The following is a 23,810-nucleotide window of genomic DNA, read 5'->3' as shown; positions in this document are numbered from 1 at the left end:
GTCTTATTTCTGTAGGAAGGTTGTCCCAGAGGCAAGGGGCCACCACCGAGAAGGCCCTCTCTCTTGTCCCCACCAACCGTGCTTGTGACGGCGGTGGGGGTGAAAGGGGGGATTCCCTGGAAGATCTTAAAGTTCGCGCCGGTTCATAGAGGGAGATGCAATCGCAAAGGTAGGCGAGGCCCGAACTGTTATATTCAATATGCCCAATATGAAACCTGGTGGAGTTTGGGGAAAATAGACCTTGACACGTGGGAGTTGTAGCTGCTGGGATTTATAGTTCACTTACAATCAAAGAGCACTCTGAATCCAACCCACAAAAGATCTGCACCAAACTTGGCACACTACCTACATGGCTAACACTGAATGCTGGTGGGGTTGATGGGGAACCGTTTTTGAATTCTGGGAGTTGTAGTTCACCAACTCCACCAAAAAGGAAAAAAAGGACAAGCAGAGAGATCTTCAGCCGTATCTGTCAAAAAGGGTTCCCAAGACCATTCAAAAATATTCATTTTCTGATGGTCTTTGGCGACCCATCTGAAATCCCCCTTGCGACACCCCCTCCCTCCAGGGATCCCGACCCCCAGGTTGAGAAACACTGTGCTAAAACATTACTAGTGTCTTGTAGCAAAGGAATCACATATGGAAACTAACTGGTGGGTGTTGGGAGAAGGAGGGATTTTTCTGGCAATGGAAAGCTATCCCAAGACTGAAGGAAATTCCAGGAAGCTGGAACACAACACTCGAGGGCTGGGCAACCGTGGGAGGAGAGTCAGAACAATATAATCAGAAAATCGTACAGAGAAGAACAGAAAATACTAGCTTTTTCCATTATATTTTTTGACCAGGAGGGGAAAGAGATTTTCTGACAGCTGTGGAAGGTAGTAGAAGATTAACTGCCTGGCCAAGGAGTGCAGTGCAGTAAGTGAAAGATTAGCAAAAAGGAAAAATGAGAAGAGACGGCACCGAGGCGCTGGAGAGCTCAATGGAAGCACAACAGATGCAAAAGCGGAGCCAATATGGTGGCAAGCAAAAACTCACTATGTTGGGGAAGAGGAAAAAGAAGCAGCTTACAGAAAGGTTCAAACAGGAAAGACAAAACTCAAAAAATCCTGATTGCAAATGGAAACAATTAAATAATCATGTTAAACATCAATGATTCAAAAGAGCCGGACAATATTTTTGTCGAAGACAATAAGGACAAAAGCGTAATGCACACACTCCATTAAAAGTCCCTTCTGCACCACCAGCTCCAGCTGACAAAAAAGTGATATTGCTGTGCCTTTCCTTCAACCTTTGACCTTTCTTTCACCAGGATTTGAGGCTCGTGATGCAGAACAAACCACATTTCCCCTAAGGAGCCATGATTCTTGGCACTCAACAGCAAGAAAGCCCCAAGCGCTGAAATTATAATGCAAGAAGCACAAGGAGTCTTTGATGAATTCTGCAAACAGCTCAGATGCCATCCCAAACTTCAAGTCACAGATCTCACAACCAATGAGGATGCTTGCCATAGATGCAGGCGAAACGTCAGGAGAAAATGCTTCTAGAACATGGCCATATAGCAAGAAAAACCTACAACAACCCAGTGATTCCAGTCATGAATGCCTTTGACAATACACAGGATTTCTGCTACCTTGGATCTTTCATTCCTTCCCATGCAATTCTTCTCTTGTTCTAAGTCCTATCCTTTGTTTTTCTACCCACCCACCTTGGACCTCACTACCTCTGAGGATGCTTGCCATAGATGCAGGTGAAACGTCAGGAGAGAATGCCACGAGACCATAGCCATACAGCCCGAAAAAACCTACAACAACCCAGTAATAATAATAATCATAATAGAGTAAAATAATAAATGTAATACAAATAATCATAATAGAGTAAAATAATGTAAATGTAATAATAATCATAATAGAGTAAAATAATAAATGTAATAAAATAATACTAATAACAGAGTAAAATAATAAATAATCTTGACTTCAGTATAAGCCGATGGGGGGGCTGAAAACTAGGCTTATACTCAAGTATATACAGTAAATGGTACTCTTTCTGCTGTGTTTTCTGTCCAGTGTTTGGTATATTAACTTCTGAATGTAGGGTATGATGGCATGTACAACATTATTTGGTTTTCCGCATGATAAACAGGCATACCTAGCATATTTAGCTATGGTGGGTGAAACACTGCTAGCTGCAACAGCAAACTGGGAGCCCATTAACAATGCCAGATCTAGCAAAATTGGCTTTCCAGAGCAAGTGTACCTCCACTAAAACAGGCTGATCCTCTATCATTTGATACACTTGTTAATCCAAACCCAATCTACTCATAATGCTAGTTATACAATGAGAACCCTCACAGTTTTTCTGGAGTTAGGTGCAACATAACAGCATTCGCTCCAGGAGTCAAATGAAGCTGTTGCTGCCTAAAAATCACATCACCCGGATTCCCGAAGTGCCCAAGACTGAGCGTCATCGCTGGCACTGTCTCTTCGCATGAGTCCCAGCCACTGTGCCCAGAAAAGATGTGGTTTTGCCATTCCCACGCTGCGAGCCAGGAGCTGGGCTGCAGTTGGGAAGAGACACTGACAAAAGCCTTGCTGGCGGCTGGTCAGTGATCTGTCCGGCTTTGGAATGATGCAAACTCGGATGCTGGTTGAATACAGGAGGGCAGCTGAAGCATCTCCAAAGGTACAATCCAAGTGGGAAATGACTGCAATTGGAGAAACTGCAGGAGAGGTCAATGGTTCTGGGGTGAAAATTTGCACACCTTGCAGTCTTTGTAGTCCAAAACACTTAGGTACAATCCAAGTGGGAAATGACTGCAATTGGAGGAACTGTAGGAGAGGTCAATGGTTCTGGGGTGAAAATTTGCACACCTTGCAGCCTTCGTAGTCCAAAACACTGAGGCTGGGAAGCCGTCTTGCAAACTGCTTCATCAGCTGCAGTATCTTGCAAGCGTGAGATAGGATATCACCAGGCAGGCTATACATCGCATTAAGAAGCTCTGCTACCTTCAGATTTTAGCATTAGCTCCCTGCCTTTATTCACTTAATACGAGGGTTGAATGAAAAGTAATGCCTCCACCTTCATTACTTGGGTTTGGATGGGAATATTTTAATAAACCAAACGCAGAAATAATCCTTAGAATGTGCTCTTTAGCTATCACTATTCTGCATAATCACGAAACAATTGGATACATTTCTGCCAACAATGACCAAGTTTTCTGAAGCTGTCGCAGAAGAAGTCGACACTCTGTTTCCACAACCAGCGTCTCACAGTTCTCTCAACGTCTTCATCAGAAGCATAATGATGTCTCCGCAGATCTTATTTATTTATTTAAAACTTTTATATCCCAATTTTCTCACCACCGTAGAGGGACTCAAACTGGCTTACAGCAAGGATTCAATGCTACGAATACAAGTTAAAACATCATACAACAATAAAAGATTAAAATACATATAGATAAAATACATATATACCGAATCGCCAAGGTAAAATCATGTTCAACTCAGTCCGCATATGTGGTCACTCACTTTGGTCTGTAACCAGTCTCAGCCATTATTCTGGGAATGCTTCGTTCCATAACCAGGATTTTACTAGCCTCCTGAAGGACAAGAGGGAGGGGGCAGATCTAATCTCGCTCGGGAGAGAGTTCCATAGCCGAGAGGCCACCACAGAGAAGGCCCTGTCTCTCGTTCCCACCAAACGCAATGAGAGCAGGGCCTCTCCGGAAGATCTTAACGTCCTTGATGGTTCATAGGGGAGAATACATTTGGACAGGTAAACTGGGCTGGAACCGTATAGAGATTTATAGGTTAAAATCTTCTTTCATTATCGGAAACAGATGGAAGTCAGACGGTGCTAAATCTGGACTGTATGAAGGATGCCATACGGTGGTGAGATCCAGTCTCTGAAATTCTGTTGCACAGATCTTCCGATAGCCAAGCAAAGCAATAATGTGACCCACACATTCTTGTGAAATGCCGATTATGCTTGAAATTTCTCCCTGAGTGATATGACAATCGTCCTGAATCAATCCCTCAACCTTTTGCTTGTGAAATTTGGTGATTGCTGTCACAGGACGTCCAACTCTTTGTTTGTCATGCAAGTCACATGTTCCCACCTCAAAATCTTTAAACTTACTCGCCCAACGATGCACAGTACCCATATCAACACAATCACCATAAACAGCTTGCATTCGCTGATGAATCTCCTTTGGAGTGACATCTTCTGCTGTCAAGAATTCAATGTCTGCACATTGCTTAAGTCGCATTGACCGACCGTCTGCACAGGGTTCCATACTTCGCACTTTAACAACACAACCGTTCAATGCTAAGGCTTCTCACCAAAATGGAACTGTAGAGGAGCGTCTACTGAACAAGCCAGTACCTGCTGCATACCAGTACTGCCATCTGTTGAGGAGTTACGAAGGTGGAGGCATTACTTTTCATTCAGCCCTTGTAGTCAGGTGACTCATCCTCACTTTTAAATGATGCTTATGTCACCGAACCAGCCTTTGTTGACAGTACCATTATATACTCTTACTTTTTCAGGGCCAAAGTTCCTCTCTCTTTGAACAAGCTGTAGTTGCAACTCACCAGCCTGGCAGCCACTTCCTCATTCCGGAGCTCCAAATCATTCACAGATGCCAGCCCTGGGGGGTGGTTCTTTCAGGGAAAGTGCCCTGGCAGCTTCCCTGGCAAGGCCTCTGTTCAGCCCCTTTCCAAGGAGCAGCTCCACTTCCCAAGCAACGCAGCTCTGCCACGGGAGACCAGTGAGGTAGCTTGGGAATCACAAAGCACGGAAACAGACTCCCCGCTTGCCTTTCCAACTTCAGCTGAGTGAGAGGCACTGCCAGCTGAGAAGCAGGAGGAAAGCCTCCCCCTTTGCCCCTTGCTTTTCCCTAGATTCAGCACAATGTGACACAGGAGAAGGCAACCTCAAACCAGAAGTCTGAAGAGAAGTGAAGAAGGAGGGTTGCCTTACACTCTAAAGGAGGGAGAGGAGGGCTCAGCCATTCCTTAAGGCAGAGTTTATCAACATGTAGGTCGCCACCCCTGGGGAGGTTGCACGGGGGTGTCAGAGAGGTCACCAAGGACCATTGTAAAACACAGTATTTTCTGTTGGACATGGGAGTTCTGTGTGAGAAGTTTGGCCCAATTCTCTCATTGGTGTGGTTCTGAATGCTCACAACAACCAAGCAACTACAAATCCCAAATGCCAAGGACTATTTTCCCCAAACTACACCAGTGGTACTTCTAAGGAAGTAATTCTAGGGAAGTAATGCTACCCCTCTATTTTGCTCTGGTTAGACCACACCTGGAATATTGTGTCCAATTCTGGGCACCACAATTCAAGAGAGATATTGACAAGCTGGAATGTGTCCAGAGGAGGGCGACTAAAATGATCAAGGGTCTGGAGAACAAGCCCTATGAGGAACGGCTTAAGGAGCTGGGCTTGTTTAGCCTGAAGAAGAGAAGGCTGAGAGGAGATATGATAGCCATGTATAAATATGTGAGAGGAAGCCACAGGGAGGAGGGAGCAAGCTTGTTTTCTGCTTCCTTGGAGACTAGGACGCGGAACAATGGCTTCAAACTATAAGAGAGGAGATTCCACCTGAACAAGAGGAAGAACTTCCTGCCTGTGAGAGCCGTTCAGCAGTGGAACTCTCTGCCCCGGAGTGTGGTGGAGGCTCGTTCTTTGGAAGCTTTTAAACAGGGGCTGGATGGCCATCTGTCAGGGGTGATTTGAATGCAATATTCCTGCTTCTTGGCAGGGGGTTGGACTGGATGGCCCATGAGGTCTCTTCCAACTCTTTGATTCTATGATTCTATGTGTTCACATTTGGGCATATTGAGTATTCATGCCAAGTTTGGTCCAGATCCATCTTGTTTGAGTCTACAGTGCTCTCTGGATGTAGGTGAACTACAATTCCTAAACTCAAGGTCAATGCCCACCAATCCCTTCCAGTACTTTCTGAACTCCACCAATGATGGAATTGAACCAAACTTGTCACACAGAGCTCCCATGGCCAACAGAAAATATTGGAAGGGTCCGGTGGGCATTGAACTTGAGTTTTGGAGCTGTAGTTCATCTACATCCAGAGAGCACTGGGGACTCAAACAATGATCTAGACCAGGGGTCCACAAACTAAGGCCCGGGGACCGGACACGGCCCTCCAAGGTCATTTACCCGGTCCTCGCTCAGGGTCATCCTAAGTTTGAAATGACTTGAAAGCACAGAACAACAACAATCCTATCTAATCAGGCAAAAGCAGGCCCACACTCCCCATTGAAATACTAATAAATTTATATATGTTAAAATTGTTCTTCATTTTACTTTTTGTATTGTTTTTAAGTGGTTTTGGCACTACAAATATGATACGTGCAGTGTGCATACGAATTCATTCTTCTTCTTTTTTTTCAAATTATAATCCGGCCCTCCAACAGTTTGAGGGACTCTGACCTGGCCCTCTGTTTAAAAAGTTTGGGCTCCATATGCCCAAATATGAACACAGATGGAGTTTAGGGGAATAGAACTTGATAGTAGTGAGTTGTAGTTACTGGGATTTATAGTTCACCTACAATCAAAGAGTCTCACCAACAATAGAATTGGACCAGACTTCTCACACAGAACCCCCATGATCAACAGAAAATACTGTGTTTTCTGGTGGTCTTTGGCGACCCTTCTTACACCCCCTTGCAACCCCCCAGGGGACCCGAACCCCAGGTTGAAAAATGCTGCCTTAAGGCCATTGAGTCCATTTCCCTTCATCAGGGCAAGAAAACATAATCAAAGCCCTCATGACAAAGAGCCATCCAGCCATAGATATAGATAGATATATATGATTCACACACACACATGATACTATATGACAGATATAATATCATAGATTTGAAAGGGACCCCTAAAGAAGGCAATTCTATGTTGCATGTTCCAGAGTAGGCAAACCAGGCAATCTCTACATCAACACTGATAAAGAAAGAACAAGAAATACTGCATAAAAATTACATATATTAGAAACCAACATTTTCTCATTACTTTATCTTCCAGATCACCAGACTGCGCCACAGCAACGCATGGCAGGGAACAGCTAGTAGTGAATAGGCTATCAAGCAGCACCTGGACAGTTTATCTGCACTCCAAGGAACTGGTCAATGGGCAACCCGAACATTTACTGCTCAAACGCAAGACGCAGATAGCAATAGCCAGCTGCCCTAATCAATAAGGCCGGCCTCTGGAGCACAGAATGAAAGGACCCTATTAATAGTTTCTCATGATAAAGTCACACTTTTCTGCACCTCAAGATTAGAACCTCCTTTCTGTAGCCGCCTGTAAATTTAGCAACACTGAGACAGGTGTTGAGGGAGGGGACGCACAATCCAAACAACATTCTAGAGGCCACCATTTCAAAAATAAAACACACTCCTTGCTCACCCCTAAGTGAACTCTCAACCAGGCCCTGCTGAAGAATTTGCTTCCGCAATTTCAGTTCCTTGGATCAGTGTGGAGAGGATGAGTGAAAAGCTTACAGTGTTCTGGGCTTTTCAAGCACAGATGTGACATACAGCGGAAAATACTGCTGTTATTGTTTCCTCGCACCTTTTTGTTGGTTTCCTGGTTGCCAACAATGTTCTTCCTGGTTATATTAAGCTCTACCTCCATTGGGAGGGAGGAATATAGACTGAGGGGTGGCGACAAGGGTAACTTTACTGATTCTGAGAAAACTGATCCGGTAAAAGGGTGTGCCGTAGTACACACCACCTTGGACAGGCACAACTGAAGCGTTTGCTACGTGCACCATGCTGTCCTTATTTCTAAGAGACCTTGGGTGCCACTTGGCAACTGCAGTGTGGCAATCACAAGTCCCTCCAGATATTGTTACATCTGTAGCTCCCAGCATTCCCTATCATTGGTTGTGATAGCTAGGTCTATTGGGAGCTACAGCCCAAAACATCTAGAACAGTATTTCTCAATCTTGGGGTTGGAACCGCTGAGGGGGTCGTGAGGGGGTGTCAGAGCGGTCACCAAAGACCATCAGAAAAAACAGTATTTTCTGTTGGTCATGGAGGTTCTGTGTGGGAAGTTTGGCCCAATTCTATCGTTGGTTTGGTTCCGAAAGCTCTTTGATTGTACATGAACTATAAATTCCAGCAACTACAACTCCCAAATGTCAAGGTCTACTTTCTCCAAACTCCACCACTGTTCACATTTGGGCATATTGAGTATCCATGCCAAGTTTGGTCCAGATCCATCATTGTTTGAGTCCATAGTGCTCTCTGGATGTAGATGAACTCAAAAACTCAAGGTCAATGCCCACCAAACCCTTCCAGGACATTCTCTTGGTCATTGGAGTTCTGTGTGCCAGGTTTTGTTCAATTCCATCGCTGGTGGAATTCAGAATGCTCTTTGATTGTAGGTTAACTATAAATCCCAGCAACTACAACTCCCAAATGACCAAATCATTCCCACCCAACCCCACCATTATTCAAATTTGGGCATATTGGGTATTTGTGCCAAGTTTGGTCTAGTGAATGAAAATACATCCTGCATATCAGATATTTATATTACAATTCATAACAGTAGCATAATTACGGTTACGAAGTAGCAACGAATATAATGTATTGCCGAAGGCTTTCATGGCTGGAATCACTAGGTTCTTGTGGGTTTTTTCGGGCTATAGAGCCATGTTCTAGAGGCATTTCTCCTGACGTTTCGCCTGCATCTATGGCAGGCATCCTCAGAGGTTGTGAGGTCTGTTGGAAGTAGGAAAAATGGGTTTATATATCTGTGGAATGGCTGGGGTGGGGCAAGGAGCTCTTCCCTGCTGCAGTTAGGTGTGAATGTTTAGCTGATCACCTTCATTAGCATTTGAAGGCCTGCCTGAGCCTGGGAAAATCTGTTGCTGGGAGGTGTTAATCTGTGCCTGGTTTTTTCCTCTCTGTTGTTTAGCTGTTATAATTTTAGAGTTTTTTAATACTGGTAGCCAGATTTTGTTCATTTTCATGGTCTCTTCCTTTCTGTTGAAATTGTCCACATGCTTGTGGATTTCATTTTTCCTACTTCCAACAGACCTCACAACCTCTGAGGATGCCTGCCATAGATGCAGGCGAAACGTCAGGAGAAATGCCTCTAGAACATGGCTCTATAGCCCGAAAAAAACCACAAGAACCTAACGAATATAATGTTATGGTTGGGGGTCACCACAACATGAGGAACTGTATTAAGGGCTTGCGGCATTAGGAAGGTTGAGAACTACTGATCTAGAAGGTAGTAGGATGTTCATCTGCACTCAGAGGTCACCTTCCAGTCCCTTGCTGTTAGCAATCCCGAAAAAGATGCTGTCTATATTCAACACTGTTACTCTCCAGTAAGCTTACACCACAGATGACTAAATTGCCTTGCAGCACTAGAATAAAGAGTCCCTTTGGCTCGAGAATACCAAATGCAACTGCTTCTCCAAAGTCTAAGGTGGTGCTTCTTTTCCAAGTGAACAAGAGACCAAGCTCCTAAAAGGAGGATGGGAGTTGTATGGCTCTATGGACTATTTGTTGTCCAGGAATTCCATGTGGCCTTCCTCATTTCTTTCTACCGGAAAAATGACTTATGAAAGCTTGATTTAGGGAGGAGGCTCCCCAACAAAACTGCCCCCAGAGCAGTGTTTCTCAACCTTCCTAATGTGCCGTGACCCCTTAATACACTTCCTCATGTTGTAGTGACCCCAACCATAACATAACTGTAATTTTGCTACGGTCATTGATTATAATGTAAACATCTGATATGCAGGATGTATTTTCATTCACTCGACTAAATTTGGCACAAATCCCCAATACACCCAAATTTGAATACTGGTGGGGTTGGGGGGGGGGGGGATTGTCAATAAGGAGTTGTAGTTGTTGGGATTTATAGTTTGCTTACAATCAAAGAGCATTCTGATCTCCACCAAGGATGGAATTAAACCAAACTTGGCACACAGAACTCCTATGACCAACAGAAAATACTGTGGAAGAGTTTGGTGGGCATTGGCCTTGAGTTTTGGAGTTGTAGTTCACCTACATTCAGAGAGCACTGTGGACTCACTCAAACATGATAGATCTCAACCAAACTTGGCATGGATACTCAGTATGCTCAAACGTGAACACTGGTGGAGTATTGGGAAAATAGACGTGACATTTGGGAGTTGTAGTTGTTGGGATTTATAGTTTACCTACAATCAAAGAGTATTCTGAACTCCACCAACGATGGAATTAAACCAAATTTGGCACACAGAACTCCCATGACCAACAGAAAACACAAGAAGGGTTTGGTGGGCATTGACCTTCACTTTTGGAGTTGTAGTTCACCTACATCCAGAGAGCCCTGTGGACCCAAACAATGATGAATCAGGACCAAACTTGGCATGAATCCTCATTATTAGTCTCTGTCCATGCTCCACCAAAACCTCTATTAATAGCTTCTGCAACAAAAATGGCGTCCAAAAACCCAATTCTATGATGGGTGTTAATGAACCTAGTGTCGGGAAAGCCTCGACAACAGACTGTATTACTTCTTGCAATTAGTTGTCCACTGCTGTCCTCTCTACCTTCTATCCTTCCCTGCCTCGTCTTTCATTTCCCATAGAAAACTCTGCACATATATTGTGTCTCTTCTTCCTTTCCCAAGGACCACTACAGATACACCCAACACATAATGACATTTGTAAAGCCATGTTAGATCATAACCAAAGGCCTTACCTGGACTGGGCTGTGGCGCAACTAGTTAGTAGCCAGCGGCATTAAATCTCTACTGACTGAGAAGTCATGAATTCAAAGCCAACCCAGGTTGAAGTGAGCTCCCAACCGTTAATAGTCTAGCTTGCTGTTGACCTATGCAGCCCGAAAGACAGTTGCATCTGTCAAGTATGAAATTTAGATACCGTTTTATGCGGGGAGGTTAATTTAACTAAGTTACGACACCATAAAACCTTCCAGCAGCGTGCAGAAGAATGAGGAAGTATTCCATCAAGGACTCAGCATCACAAGTGGATAGTGAAGCAGCAGAAGGCCTAAGCCATAGTTATTAAACACAATATCTGAGATCCTCCTTCTCTCATCTCCTGGGCAACGTCCTTGCAGACAGCCAATTCTCTCACACCAGAAGCGACTTGCAATTCCTCAAGTCACTCCTGACACGACAAAAAACATTCTCCTGGGAACATGGAAGCCTCTGCTAGTGAGACCGTTCCCCACTGGTAACTTGCTGGGAGCTAGAAGTAGTTCAGAAGAGAGGCAATTTAACAAATTTATGACTGGAGGGAAGACACTATGATGGGAGCAGCTAATGAAGAGCAGTGGGGAAACATAAATGCACTGCCAGAAACATCCTCCACGCAAACTGGAGCAGGCATCAAAGATTTATAAGGGCATAAATTTTTTATTACTTGGGAACGAGCTGCTATTCATGTACAAGCTATGCACAAAAACATCAAGATTTCGGAAAAGCACAAACCAAAGAGCTGAGCTGATGCATAACATTTGGAGGGGAGGGAGCCTGTGGAGATCTGTGGAGAATTTGCAGGAAATCTGAAAAAACCCAAAGCTTAATGCCTGCAAAAAGCAGCTGAAGTGAGAAGTCTGCATTCACAAAGGCAATTCTACTATGGATTAAATCCTTCACTTTTTCCATAATCACTCAAGATACAGGGAAGTGCATAAGCCTTTACAAGGTAAAAGGTAAAGGTTGTCCCCTGACATTAAATCCAGTCGTGTCCTACTCTGGGGGTTGGTGCTCATCTCCGTTTCTAAGCTGAAGAGCCGGCGTTGTCCATAGACACCTTCAAGGTCATGTGGCCGGCATGACTGTACAGAGCGCCAATTCATGCACAAAACCACATATATACACATATACACAAATATATAGACACACAAAACACATATACACATATACACAGACTGGGCCACAGCAACACATGGCATGGGGTGGCTAGTAGTAAATAAAGAAAAACACTCATAAACAGGAATTTCAGACAAGAAAAAATTCAGGCCAGATCATCACCTCCCAATAAAAGATTCCACCAGGCAGTAAGAAGCCAGACCTTGAAACTGCAAGGCTATTAAATGCTAATACAGGTAGCCAATTGAAACATTCACACCTACCTCCAACGGACAAGAGTTCTTTCTCCCACCCAGGACATTATTCCACAGAAATATAAACTCCATTTTCCTAGTTTCCAACAAACCTCATAACCTATGAGGATGCCTGCCATAAATGCAGACGAAACATCAGGAGAGAATGCTTCTGGAGCATGGCCATACAGCCCAGAAAACTCAGGAGAGAATGCTTCTGGAGCATGGCCATACAACCTGAAAACTCACAACAACCAAGGAACACGTTTAAATCTACAGGCATTGGCCAGTCCACTGACCACTTACATAGGGATTATTCTGCAAACGTGACTGAGATCGTATTGCTTTGCTCTTGCAAATGCAGTGGGGGATTAGCATCAGCATCACTTCTGAATCTTCCCACTCTTGTTTGTAGGTCCACTGAAGCAGACCTTTTAAATGCAGGCCATATTTAAACTATAACCAGACTAGGCTAAGAGACAAGCAGCCCTATCCCAGGCTCACAAAGAGTCACAGCAACACCTTAAATAGGTTTTTAAAAAACAGGCTGCCGGCACATAATTGGCAGAACCACGAAAAGCACGGATTCTTTCCTCCAGGGTGGTTGGGCCTTGAAGATTCACACAAAGCAGCCCTGAAGCTTACTTATATTATGGCAGTAATGCTACACAAGCCCAGTGCCGTTTGGAGGAAAGCTACCCTGGTTTTGAGAAACCGCAAGAGACAAAAGGCTCCAAAAACCAGAAAGCAGGTTTTGTGGGCTAGAGGGTAATGGAACACCGACATCCTTTGCAGAGAAGATTGCTTCGTAAATCCAAATCCTTTCAGTGCTTGTTTGCTCAAGGGAGCGTCAGCTGAGTTACCCCTCCCTTGAATTCATAACTGCATGAGCCTTACTCCACTCTCAACTCTCCCCATGGCAGGCAGTTAGTGGCGTCTTCTCCCTTGCGTGTCCAGTAAAGATTATGGCTCTTTTCAAATTCAGTTCCTCCCCCAAAAATGCAACAGGTGGGCTGCTCATCAAAGCGTTCGGCTACCTGGAGTCCTTCCCCAGACAGTATGTTAAGGAACCGTAGAGAAATAAAACTTGAAGACACCTGGGATATCAGAAAACTTAAACGTTGACTAGGCATTCTTGATTACAGAAGTGTGAGCCAAGCACTGAAAGATACTAACCCGAAATCTGTTAGAGTCAGTGGGCCAAAGCTAGTGTCGTCCTGCGGAGTGTGAGGTAAACCTCTTGTGTGAGAGAAGCCTCGTGTGAGAAAGCACCAGTGTGAAGGTTGCTGTGCATAAAGCTACTATGTATTTGTTTATTTGTGTGAGTCAAGCACTGAAAAAGTTAGTAGCCCGAAGCCTGTTAGAGTCAGTGGGCCAAAGCTAGTGTCGTCCTGCAGAGTGTGAGGTAAACCTCTGTGTGAGAGAAGCCTCGTGTGAGAAAGCACCAGTGTGAAGGTTGCTGTGCATAAAGCTACTATGTATTTGTTTGTGTGAGTCAAGCACTGAAAGAGTTAGTAGCCCAAAGCCTGTTAGAGTCAATGGGCCAAAGCTAGTGTCGTCCTGCAGAGTGTGAGGGAAACCTCTGTGTGAGAGAAGCCTCGTGTGAGAAAGCACCAGTGTGAAGGTTGCTGTGCATAAAGCTACTATGTATTTGTTTGTGTAAGTCAAGCATTGAAAGAGTTAGTAGCCCGAAGCCTGTTAGAGTCAGTGGGCCAAAGCTAGTGTCGTCCTGCAGAGTGTGTGGTAAACCTCTGTGTGAGAGAAGCCTTGTGTGAGAGAGCACCAGTGTGAAAGTTGCTGTGCATAAAGCTACTATGTATTTGTTTATTTGTGTTATGGAAACCTTGTTCTTGTAAATAGCGAAGGTAAAGGTTTTCCCCTGACATGAAGTCCAGTCGTGTCCGATTCTAGGGTATGATGCCCATCTCCATTTCTAAGCCGAAGAGCCGGTGTTGTCCATAGACACCTCCAAGGTCATGTGGCCGGCATGACTGCATGGAGTGCTGTTACCTTCCTGCCGGAGCGATACCTATTGATGTACTCACATTTGCATGTTTTTGAACTGCTAGTTTGGCAGAAGCTGGGGCTGACAGCGGAAGGTCACGCTGCTCCCCGGTTTCGAACCTGCGACCTTTCGGTCAACAAGCTCAGCGCTGCACTACCGGGGGCTTCTCTTGTAAATAGTACAACAATATTATTTTACTACAAAGAAAAGCCTCCTATGGAAAAGATAACATTGGTCTGTGTGTTTTTGTTCTTTTTATCACTTTGGGCTACTGGTGCTGGGTCACGCTGCTGCTAATAAATTATTCTGCTATGTGTTCATGAGGAGGGTCTTTTGTTAATAAGCCCACTCACCCAACAAGGGACTTATCCACTTCTCTGGTTAAAAATTCTAACCCCCCCCCCCCCCAAAAAAAACCCAACAACAACAACAAACAAACCCAAAACCCTCTCAACTGCAAATCCCAGGAATCCAGGGATTGTCGCAATGGCAATTAAAGTGAATTGCAGCACTAGACACAGCATGGCATAGTGGTTTGACTACGATTCTGTAGATCAGGGTTCGAATCCCAAAGCAATCAGGGAAATCTACTAGGCAATTTATAGGATTTATAGTTCACCTACAATCAAAGAGCATTCTCAAATCTACCAATGATGGAATTGAACCAAACTTGGCACACAGAACTCCCATGACCAACAGAAAATACTGGAAGGGTTTGATGAGCATTGACCTTGGGTTTTGGAGTTGTAGTTCACCTACATCCAGAGAGCACTGTGGACTCAAATAATGATGGATCTGGCAAAAATACACAATATACCCAAATGTGAACACTGTCGAAGTTTGAGGAAAATAGACCTTGACATTTGGTGGTTGTAGCTGCTGGGATTTATAAGTTCACCTACAATCAAAGAGAATTCTGAATCCCACCATTGGTAGAATGGGGTCAAACTTCCCACACAGAACCCCCACAACCAACATAAAATACTAGAGGGATTTGGGAGTAATTGACAATGATTTAGAGAGGATATAGTTAGCCTACATCCAGAGAGCACTGTGAACCCAAACGATTGATCTGGACAAAATTTGGCACAAATACCCGATAAGCCTAAATTTGAATACTGTTGGGGTTGGCGGGGGTTGTTTTTATCATGTGGGAGTTGTAGTTGCTGGGATTTATCGGAGGGCTTTCGATGGGAGGATTCGCTGTCTGTTTCCAAAACGGAAGAGAAGGACAGGCGGAGAGATCTTCAGCCTTCTCTGCCAAAGGGGTCCCCATGAAATGTGTTTTCTGATGGTCTTTGGTGACCCCTCTGACACCCCCAGGTTGAGAAACACAGCACTAGGCAAACCTACAGAAGCATAGTATAAAAGACCTATAAGTATATATGGGATATACCCACTTCCAGCCACATCAGATCCTATCTTGGGAAAAAAAAAAAAAAAACACAAGGAAAGATGACGCTGGGCAAAGAGACACAGGGATATTTATCCCTGCTTGTTCAGCTTAACATTTTATTGATTTAGAGCCATAAAATTATCTTAAGAGTAAGATAAGCAAGAAATAAAATGCTTTTGGCAAATGCATATTTGAGTCCATGTTGTGCAAAGGTAAATGGTTGAAAAGGATAGAAGTCCTGTTTGAAGTTTCGGTCACGTGGGAACTTATCTTACCACAACAGGCCAACGCAATCAGGAGCAAAGTCAGATTTCTCCAGACCATACAAGCGCTCCATTTATGAATTGGTTCAAGTCCACTGGAACAGATTCTTCCCATTTTCACCACGCTTCAGTAAAGGGAAGCTTTTTCTGCATGGGAACCACTCTGCAAACACAGGGGTCCTTTGTGACATTGCCATAAAATGTGGCCTGCAGACTCAGGAGCTCAACCCGGGCATAAAAGATTGTGCCTTCCTCGAAACGGAGCAGTTTAGTTAAATATTTCAAATGTCCGTGAAACACTGAAAAGGAGAATGTACAGATCAAGAAGTTAAAAATCTGACCTCGTAGCAACTTGGACGTTGCATCACATGCTGCCACTTCAGAGGCAGCCAGCCCTACATTTCAGCATCAAAGAGAACAGAGCAAAGAAAAAAGTGATACACAATGGTCATCATAAAAGAGGAACAGCAAGCGTAGCAGTTGAGCAGGTATTCCTTTCTTTTACCTACCAGGGCAAGGCTAGACATCTTTGCTGTGAACCTCTTTCATTTCTCAAAGCATGCCAAACCAGACAATTTCTGGGTTACCTGAGACTCAAGGGCCACTGATCATAAGGAGCACAAAGCCATACATTTTGACTTTGTACCTATCAAAAGGAGAAGCCACTCAAGATGTGCATTTGAGAAAAGGGACGCAATGCAATTTCAAGGTGTCTCCCAAACTAAGGGTATGCTGACGACCATTGGCTTTACAAAAGGCTTTTTGGGAGGCACAAGTGTGGCCCTTGAGTGGTGAAATGGGTTAAACCCTTGTGCCAGCAGGACTGAAGACTGACAGGTTGCAGGTTGGAATATGGGGAGAGTGCGCATGAGCTCCCTCTGTCAGCTCCAGCTCCCCATGAGAGGACATGAGAGAAGCCTCCCACAAGGATGGTTCAAAACATCCGGGTGTCCCCCGGGCAACATCCTTGCAGACGACCAATTCTCTCACACCAGAAGTGACTTGCAATTTCTCAAATTGCAGTGCAGATGAGCTCCCTCTGTCAGCTCCAGCTCCCCATGTCGGGACATGAGAAAAGCCTCCCACAAGGATGATAAAACATCTGAGTGCCCCCTGGGCAACGTCCTTGCAGATGGCCAATTCCTTCACAATAGAAGTGATTTGCAGTTTCTCAAGTTGCAGCGCCGATGAGCTCCCTCTGTCAGCTCCAGCTCCCCATGCAACGTCCTTGCAGACGGCCAATTCTCTCAGTTTCTCAAGTAGCTCCCGGCACACACACAAAAAGTGTGGCCCTTAGGATACCCCCATATTGTATGTAAACCTAAAGCTACACAGGGCTGTTGCCTGAGTAGTATGTGAGAAATGGATGTGCCAAGGACATTAGAGCAAGTGTGTGGTGCTAAGGAACCACCAGAATTCCTTCATACACTTGATCATGGTCCTTATCCTTTCGAAATCCAGCAAAGAGATGGGTAGGGGATGAGTAAAGAGGACTAAACACATACCAATGGACAAAATACAGAAGTACAGGGTAACGTGTATCTGCAGTTCAGGTAAATGCATTAGAACTCTCCAGCAGAGAATACGAAGTAAATCACCAAACTGGAAGGAGCCTTGGTGGCGCAATGTGTTAAAACTCTTGTGCTGGCAGGACTGCTGACCAAAAGGTCGGCGGTTCAAATACAGGGAGCGGGGTGAGCTGTCAGCTCCTGCTTCACATGCTGGGACATGAGAGAAGCCTCCCACAAAATGGTAAAATATCTGGGTGTCCCTTGACAAAGTCTTTGCAGACTACCATTTCTCTCACACTAGAAGCGACTTGCATTTTCTCATCTCAGATGAAGAAAAAAAGTGTGGCCCTTAGGATATCCCACCAGGTTCTCCAAAGGTCCTATTACCTCCATTTTATTTTTAGCCAAAAGCCATTTTCAGTGAAAAACCCTTTGCGGGATTCTTGAATGCTGGTAAGCCCCTACCACTTCAAAACAACCTCAGATTGCCTAAAATAAGCAGAGAAGTGCCACAGCATCACTTTATGTCACCAAAACAGCAGCCATGATGTTGGAATGCAACTGCAGTGTTCCAAAGCCACAGAAGAGCAAAAAAAAAAAAAAAAGGTTTTTGCCATCTGCACAGTGAAGCAAAGCCATTTCTGCTCTAAAATAGCAATTTACAATCAATACTTCAAAAAATGTCATATCTACACGTGCCAAGCTGAACACATATTTCCAGACAAGTGCAACACACCAGTTAGTATGCACTAAGCTGAGGCATCCCCTTGAATGCGGCAGAAAGCAACACATGACCTGTTGCAAAGTCCGTGGGATGATCTTTGGAGATAAGATTTTTAAGTGTAACAGCAAAGTCCTCTCAACATTCAAAGGCTCCTTCTACTCTGCCATATAATCCAGATTAAGGTAAAGGTAAAGGTTTCCCCTTGATATTAAGTCTAGTCGTGTCTGACTCTGGGTGGTAGTGTGCTTCTCCATTTCTAAACTGAAGAGCCAGTGTTGTCCATAGACACCTCCAAGGTCATTTGCCCAGCATGACTGCATCAAATGCTGTTACCTTCCCACCAAAGAGGACCTACTGATCTACTCACATTTGCATGTTTTCAAACTGCTAGGTTGGCAGAAGCTGGGGATAACAGTGGGAGCTCACCTTGCTCCATGGATTTGAACTGCTAACCTTTTGGTCAGCAAGTTCAGCAACGAGCGGTTTAACCCACTGCACCACAAGGGGCTCCATATCCAAATTACAAATCATATAACCCACAATATCTGCTTTGACCTGGATTAAATGAGTCTACACTGCCATATAATCCAGTTCAAAGCAGATAATCTGGATTTTATACGGCAGTGTAGAAAGAGCCAGAGAGTTCAGTATTTTGTTCTTTCTTGTTACTGTTCTTTGTATGATCCTGAACTGGACGGCTTGCTGTTTTTTTCAGAGACAACACTGAACTTAATGTGTTCATAACAACAAAACAATAAAAAATCACCATATAAACATTTCCAACCATATTATAATATAACAGTAAAAAGGAGCCCCCGGTGGCACAGTGGGTTATCATGTTTACTATTATTATTATTATTATTATTATTATTTATATTATTAATAGTATTATTATGTTTATTATTATTATTTATATTATTAAGATGATGATGATGATGATGATGATGATTTATTATTATTATGCTTCCTCTTCATCCTGGAAGGAAGTGGAGCCCCCGGTGGCGCAGTGGGTTAAACCCCTGTGCTGGCAGGACTGAAGACTGATAGGTCGCAGGTTTGAATCTGGGGAGAGCGCAGATGAGCTCCTTCTGTCAGCTCCAGCTCCTCAAGCGGGGACATGAGAGAAGCCTCCCACAAAGATGGTAAAACATCAAAACATCCAGGTGGCCCCTGGGCAACATCTTTGCAGACAGTCAGTTCTCTCACACCAGAAGTGACTTGCAGTTTCTCAAGTTGCAGCACAGATGAGCTCCCTCTGTCAACTCCAGCTCCCCATGCTGGAACATGAGAGAAGCCTCCCACAAGGATGGTAAAACATCCTGGTGTCCCCTGGGCAACGTCCTTGCAGACAGCCAATTCTCTCACACCAGAAGTGACTTGCAGTTTCTCAAGTTGCAGCGCAGATGAGCTCCCTCTGTCAGCTCCAGCTCCCCATGCCGGGACATGAGAGAAGCCTCCCACAAAGATGGTAAAACATCTTGCAGTTTCTCAAGTCACTCCTGACACGACAATATAGATAGATAGATAGATAGATAGATAGATAGATATAGATATACATGCCCGTGACAAAACACAACAATTAAGCAACACATAACTAAAGCAAAACACGCAATTAAAAAAATAAATGGAATTCGAAACACAACATAATACATTAAAATAACTTATTAGAAACAGGTGCTGAGCTGGTGGACATAATCCCATTTAAACAAAGACTAAATAGTTTGTCCTCAGATATTTAGATTGCAGATCCCAAGAGATACCTGGCTAAGACATTACAACATTCCTTTCCAATAGAGAACACTGCAGGTCAGGGAGAAGGATGAACATGAGAAGGAGATGGTGGAAGAGGAAGAACCCCAAAATAGGACCCAGATCTGAAGGGTTGGGGAAAAGAAGCAAAACCACATAAAGCTGACCTGCAATGAGAAAAACCTCCTTCTTCTCTCTTCTCAACTGCAAAGGGACAAAACACCTGAGTAGGAGGCAAAAGTCAACATGGAAAGCCTGCTCTTGGTCTCCACCTTCTTCACCAGGAACCAAAGGTCCTGCAGAATGACTTCAGAGTCACGTGAGAAGCCTGGAAAAAAAATGCAGCCCACACTTCTGCCCTTCCTCCTTCCTGATAAGAAAGCTACAAAGCAAGGCTGTAAAATCAACATTCAGATAATTGGAGAACACCCACTTCTTTCCCCAACCCACTGGCTCTTGCATACACAAACATATGCCTCAGCAACAGAAAGCTCTGACTCTGCCCAGCACAGCATGAGAATAATTAATACATCAAAAGGTATGTGAAAACAAGAAGGATCTTAAACAAGAAGCTTCTACCAGCTCTTTTAATGGCATGGCTAGACCAGGAGCCGAATCAGAAGCAGCAGTCAACTCAGAATTAGCACGGATGGACATCCCACATGTTGTGGTCCTTCTAACCCACAAAATATTTTATTTTTACTAGCCTTTTGAAAGTGATATACGCCCTTCCCAAAACACCCAAAGGAGTGATGATTTGGGTCTGAGCTCACCATTAGTCGTCAAAGTGAAGAGAAACAGACCTCCTTGGGCCAAACTCCCAAAATCTTGTCGGTCCCTCCAGAACAATGATCCAACTCCTTCTCTGTCTTAGTACTTTCAGATTCAGGGAATCTGTCTGACACAAACATGGAATCATAGAGCTGGAAGAGACTTCAAAGGTGACCTGGTTCAAGAAGCCACTGCACCTGCAGAATTGCTCAATGGAGTTTCCAGGCAGGAAGAGGTCATAGAATCATAGAGTTGGAAGAGATCTTGTGGACCATCCAGTCCAACCCCCTGCCAAGAAGCAGGAAAATTGCATTCAAAACACCACCGACAGATGGTCATCCAGCCTCTTTTAAAGCTTCCAAAGAAGGAGCCTCCACTACACTCTGGGGCAGAGTGTTCCACTGCTGAACAGCTCTCACAGTCAGGAAGTTCTTCCTCATGTTCAGTGGAATCTCCTTTCCTGTTGCTTGAAGCTATTGTTCCACATCCTAGTCTCCAGAGCAGCTGAGAACAAGCTTGCTCCCTCCTCCCTATGATTTCCCCTCACATCTCGATCCATGGCCCTCATCATGTCTCCTCTCAACCTTCTCTTCTGAAGGCTGCCCAGCTCTTTAAGCTGCTCCTCATAGAGCTTGTTCTCCAGACCCTTGATTATTTTAGTCGCCCTCCTCTGGACAGCTTGTCAACACCTCCCTTCAATTGTGGTGCCCAGAATTGGACAAAGTATCCAGATGTGGTCTGACCAAGACAAACAGAGGGGTTGCATGACTTCCCTGGATCTAAACACTAAAAAGGTAAAGGTAGTCCCCTGACATTAAGTCCAGTCATGTCTGATTCTGGGGTGTGGTGCTCATCTCCATTTCTAAGCCAAAGAGCCAGCGTTGTCTGTAGACACCTCCAAGGTCATGTGGCCGGCATGACTGCATGGAGCGCCGTGGATCTAAACACTGTATCTAAACACTGCATGGATCTAAACACTAGACTCCTATTTATGCAGGCCAAAATCCCATTTGCTTTTTAAGATGCCGCATGACATTGCTAGCGCATGTTCCCCTTCCTGTCCACGAGGACTCCAAAATCTTTTCCACACGTCCTGCTGTCGAGCCAGGCATCGTCCCCCATTCTGTATCTTTGCATTTCATTTTTTCTGCCTAAGTTGAGTATCTTGCATTTGTCCCTGTTGAACTTCATTTGAATAGTTTTGGTCAATCATCTCTCTTATCTGTTAAAATCGTTTTGAATTCTGCTCCTGTCTTCTGGAGTATTGGCTGTCCTTCCCAATTTGGTCCCGTCTGCAAACGTGATGGTCATTCCTTCAAACTCTTCATCTAAATCGTTAAAAAAGATGTTGAACAGAACCAGACCCAGGAAGGAACCCTGTTTATGGCACTCCACTCATCACTTCTTTCCAGGATGAAGAGGAAGCATTAGTGAGCAACCACTGGGTTTGTTCACTTAACCAATTACAAATTCACCTAACCATAGTTTTGCTTAGCCCACATTTGACTAGTTTACCAGAAGGTCATGGAGGACCTTGTTGAAGGCCTTGCTGAGATCCAGATACACTACATCCACGGTGTTCACTGCATTCAAGGACCTTAAGATTGTCTGGAGAGACCCTGCTCTCGGTCCCGCCATCATCACAAGCACGGCTGATGGGAACGAGAGACAGGGCCTTCTCAGGGGTGGCCCCTTGGCTATGGAACACCCTTCCTATGGAGATTAGATCGGTTTCTTCACTTTTAGTATTTCGGAAAAAACTCAAGACATGGCTATTCGAGCAGGCATTTGCAAATACTGAGTAACGGACATAAGAATGGAATCAACTACAAGATGGATTGGACATTGTTTTAAGGAGTATTTATTGAATTATGTTTTATTACAGCTGTTATGATTTTACTGATGTTAAAGTTTTTATATTGTAACTGTGTTTTTGGTGGTATTGAATTTTGCCTTGTAAACTGCCTCGAGTCGCCGGAAGTCTGAGAGGGGCGGTATACAAATACTGTAAATAAATAAAGTAAATAAAATCTACCCAAATTGTAACTCTAAAGCCTCTTACCTTCTGTAGTACAAGAACACAAGATAGTGCTTGTGCATATTAGATGGTTTGATCTAATTCAATGCTTCTTGATATATATTTTTGCATTAATTAAGGGGGGGGGGAACCCACAAAATCCTGAAAAAGCCACAATGACTCACGAGAAACGATGGAAAAGTTGGCCATGACTCAAAAGTGAAGTAATGCACATTTATTGTGATGCGACCCTTGTGGCCTGATTCTAATGGACTTACTCAATATGTAGGTGGGAACGCTGTTAATATATCGCCACAGCCCTCTAGTCCCACCCCAGTGAAATAAATCCCCCAGATGTTTCTGCACTGCTATTAGAGTGATTCATAACAGCATGCTTAACAGAAGTGTTTCACTCTGGCTCGGATGATGAATGAGTTCTCCTCGGCCACCAACCATGTGCATAGCGAGAACAAGGGCTATTTTAATGTTCCTGGCCTTCCTCCATGCCCTAACTACTTCGTCTTATTGCCTTTCTCCAGCAAATACCACGAAACAGAGGCGGAGAGCTGGAGGGAGCTCTTAAATTCGGCTTTGACTGCCAATGCACAATACAGATTCTTCCTCTGCTCACAAGGGGAGACTCCACTGCAAATACCTTCCTATTCAAGAAGCTAGAAAATAATGCAAGCAATTACAGGACCACAGTTATTCCATGAAGGAGCCATGTCAAGAGAAAATAATATATTGTGTTCCTAAAATGGTGGTAGTATTCAATGGGCAGGAAACAGTGGCCCAGAGGTACTAGAGAAGGTCCCTGGAAAGGCTGAAAAATCAGAAGATATCCTTATTTATTTAATCTCCACAAATGTACGAGGGTTGAATGAAAATTAATGCCTCCACCTCCGTTACTTGGGTTTGGATGGGAATATTTTAATAAATCAAACCCAGAAATAATTCTTAGAATATTTATTTATTAATTATTATTTATTTACTTCATTTATATACCGCTTTTCTCAGCCCTCAGGCTACTCAAAGTGGTTAACAACAGCAAAATTCAATGCAAAAACATCACAAAACGAATATGGGACAGTTAAAAACAGTAGCATTATCAACGATTAAACATCAATATAACAATCATTAGCATCTCATCAGTAAAATCAGAATCCAATCTCATCATCCATTATTCCGTATTCCTATATTCAATTACACTGCTTAATCGAATGCTTGTTCGAACAGCCAGGTCTTCACTTTCCTCCGAAACGCCAGCAGGGAGGGG

At 44.0% G+C, this 23,810-nt stretch overlaps 1 protein-coding gene across 3 annotated transcripts in view; it reads right to left on the bottom strand.

Moving 5' to 3' along the window:
• Nucleotides 1-23,810, bottom strand: part of LOC137094682 (signal-induced proliferation-associated 1-like protein 3) — a 161,487-nt gene that overhangs the window by 106,824 nt on the left and 30,853 nt on the right. The window contains exon 1 of one of the 3 annotated variants that reach the window (XM_067461887.1): nucleotides 19,914-20,095. The exons of the other annotated variants lie outside the window; for them this stretch is intronic. The gene's annotated coding sequence lies outside the window, so the exon portion shown is untranslated. Of the gene's footprint in view, nucleotides 1-19,913; nucleotides 20,096-23,810 lie in introns of those variants that run through there. 3 annotated transcript variants of the gene reach the window in all.

The sequence above is a fragment of the Anolis sagrei genome, chromosome Y (genome assembly GCF_037176765.1).
Source record: "Anolis sagrei isolate rAnoSag1 chromosome Y, rAnoSag1.mat, whole genome shotgun sequence".
NCBI lineage: Eukaryota > Metazoa > Chordata > Lepidosauria > Squamata > Dactyloidae > Anolis > Anolis sagrei.
Note: the sequence above shows the minus strand (reverse complement) of the source record. Positions and strands in the feature narration are given on the sequence as shown.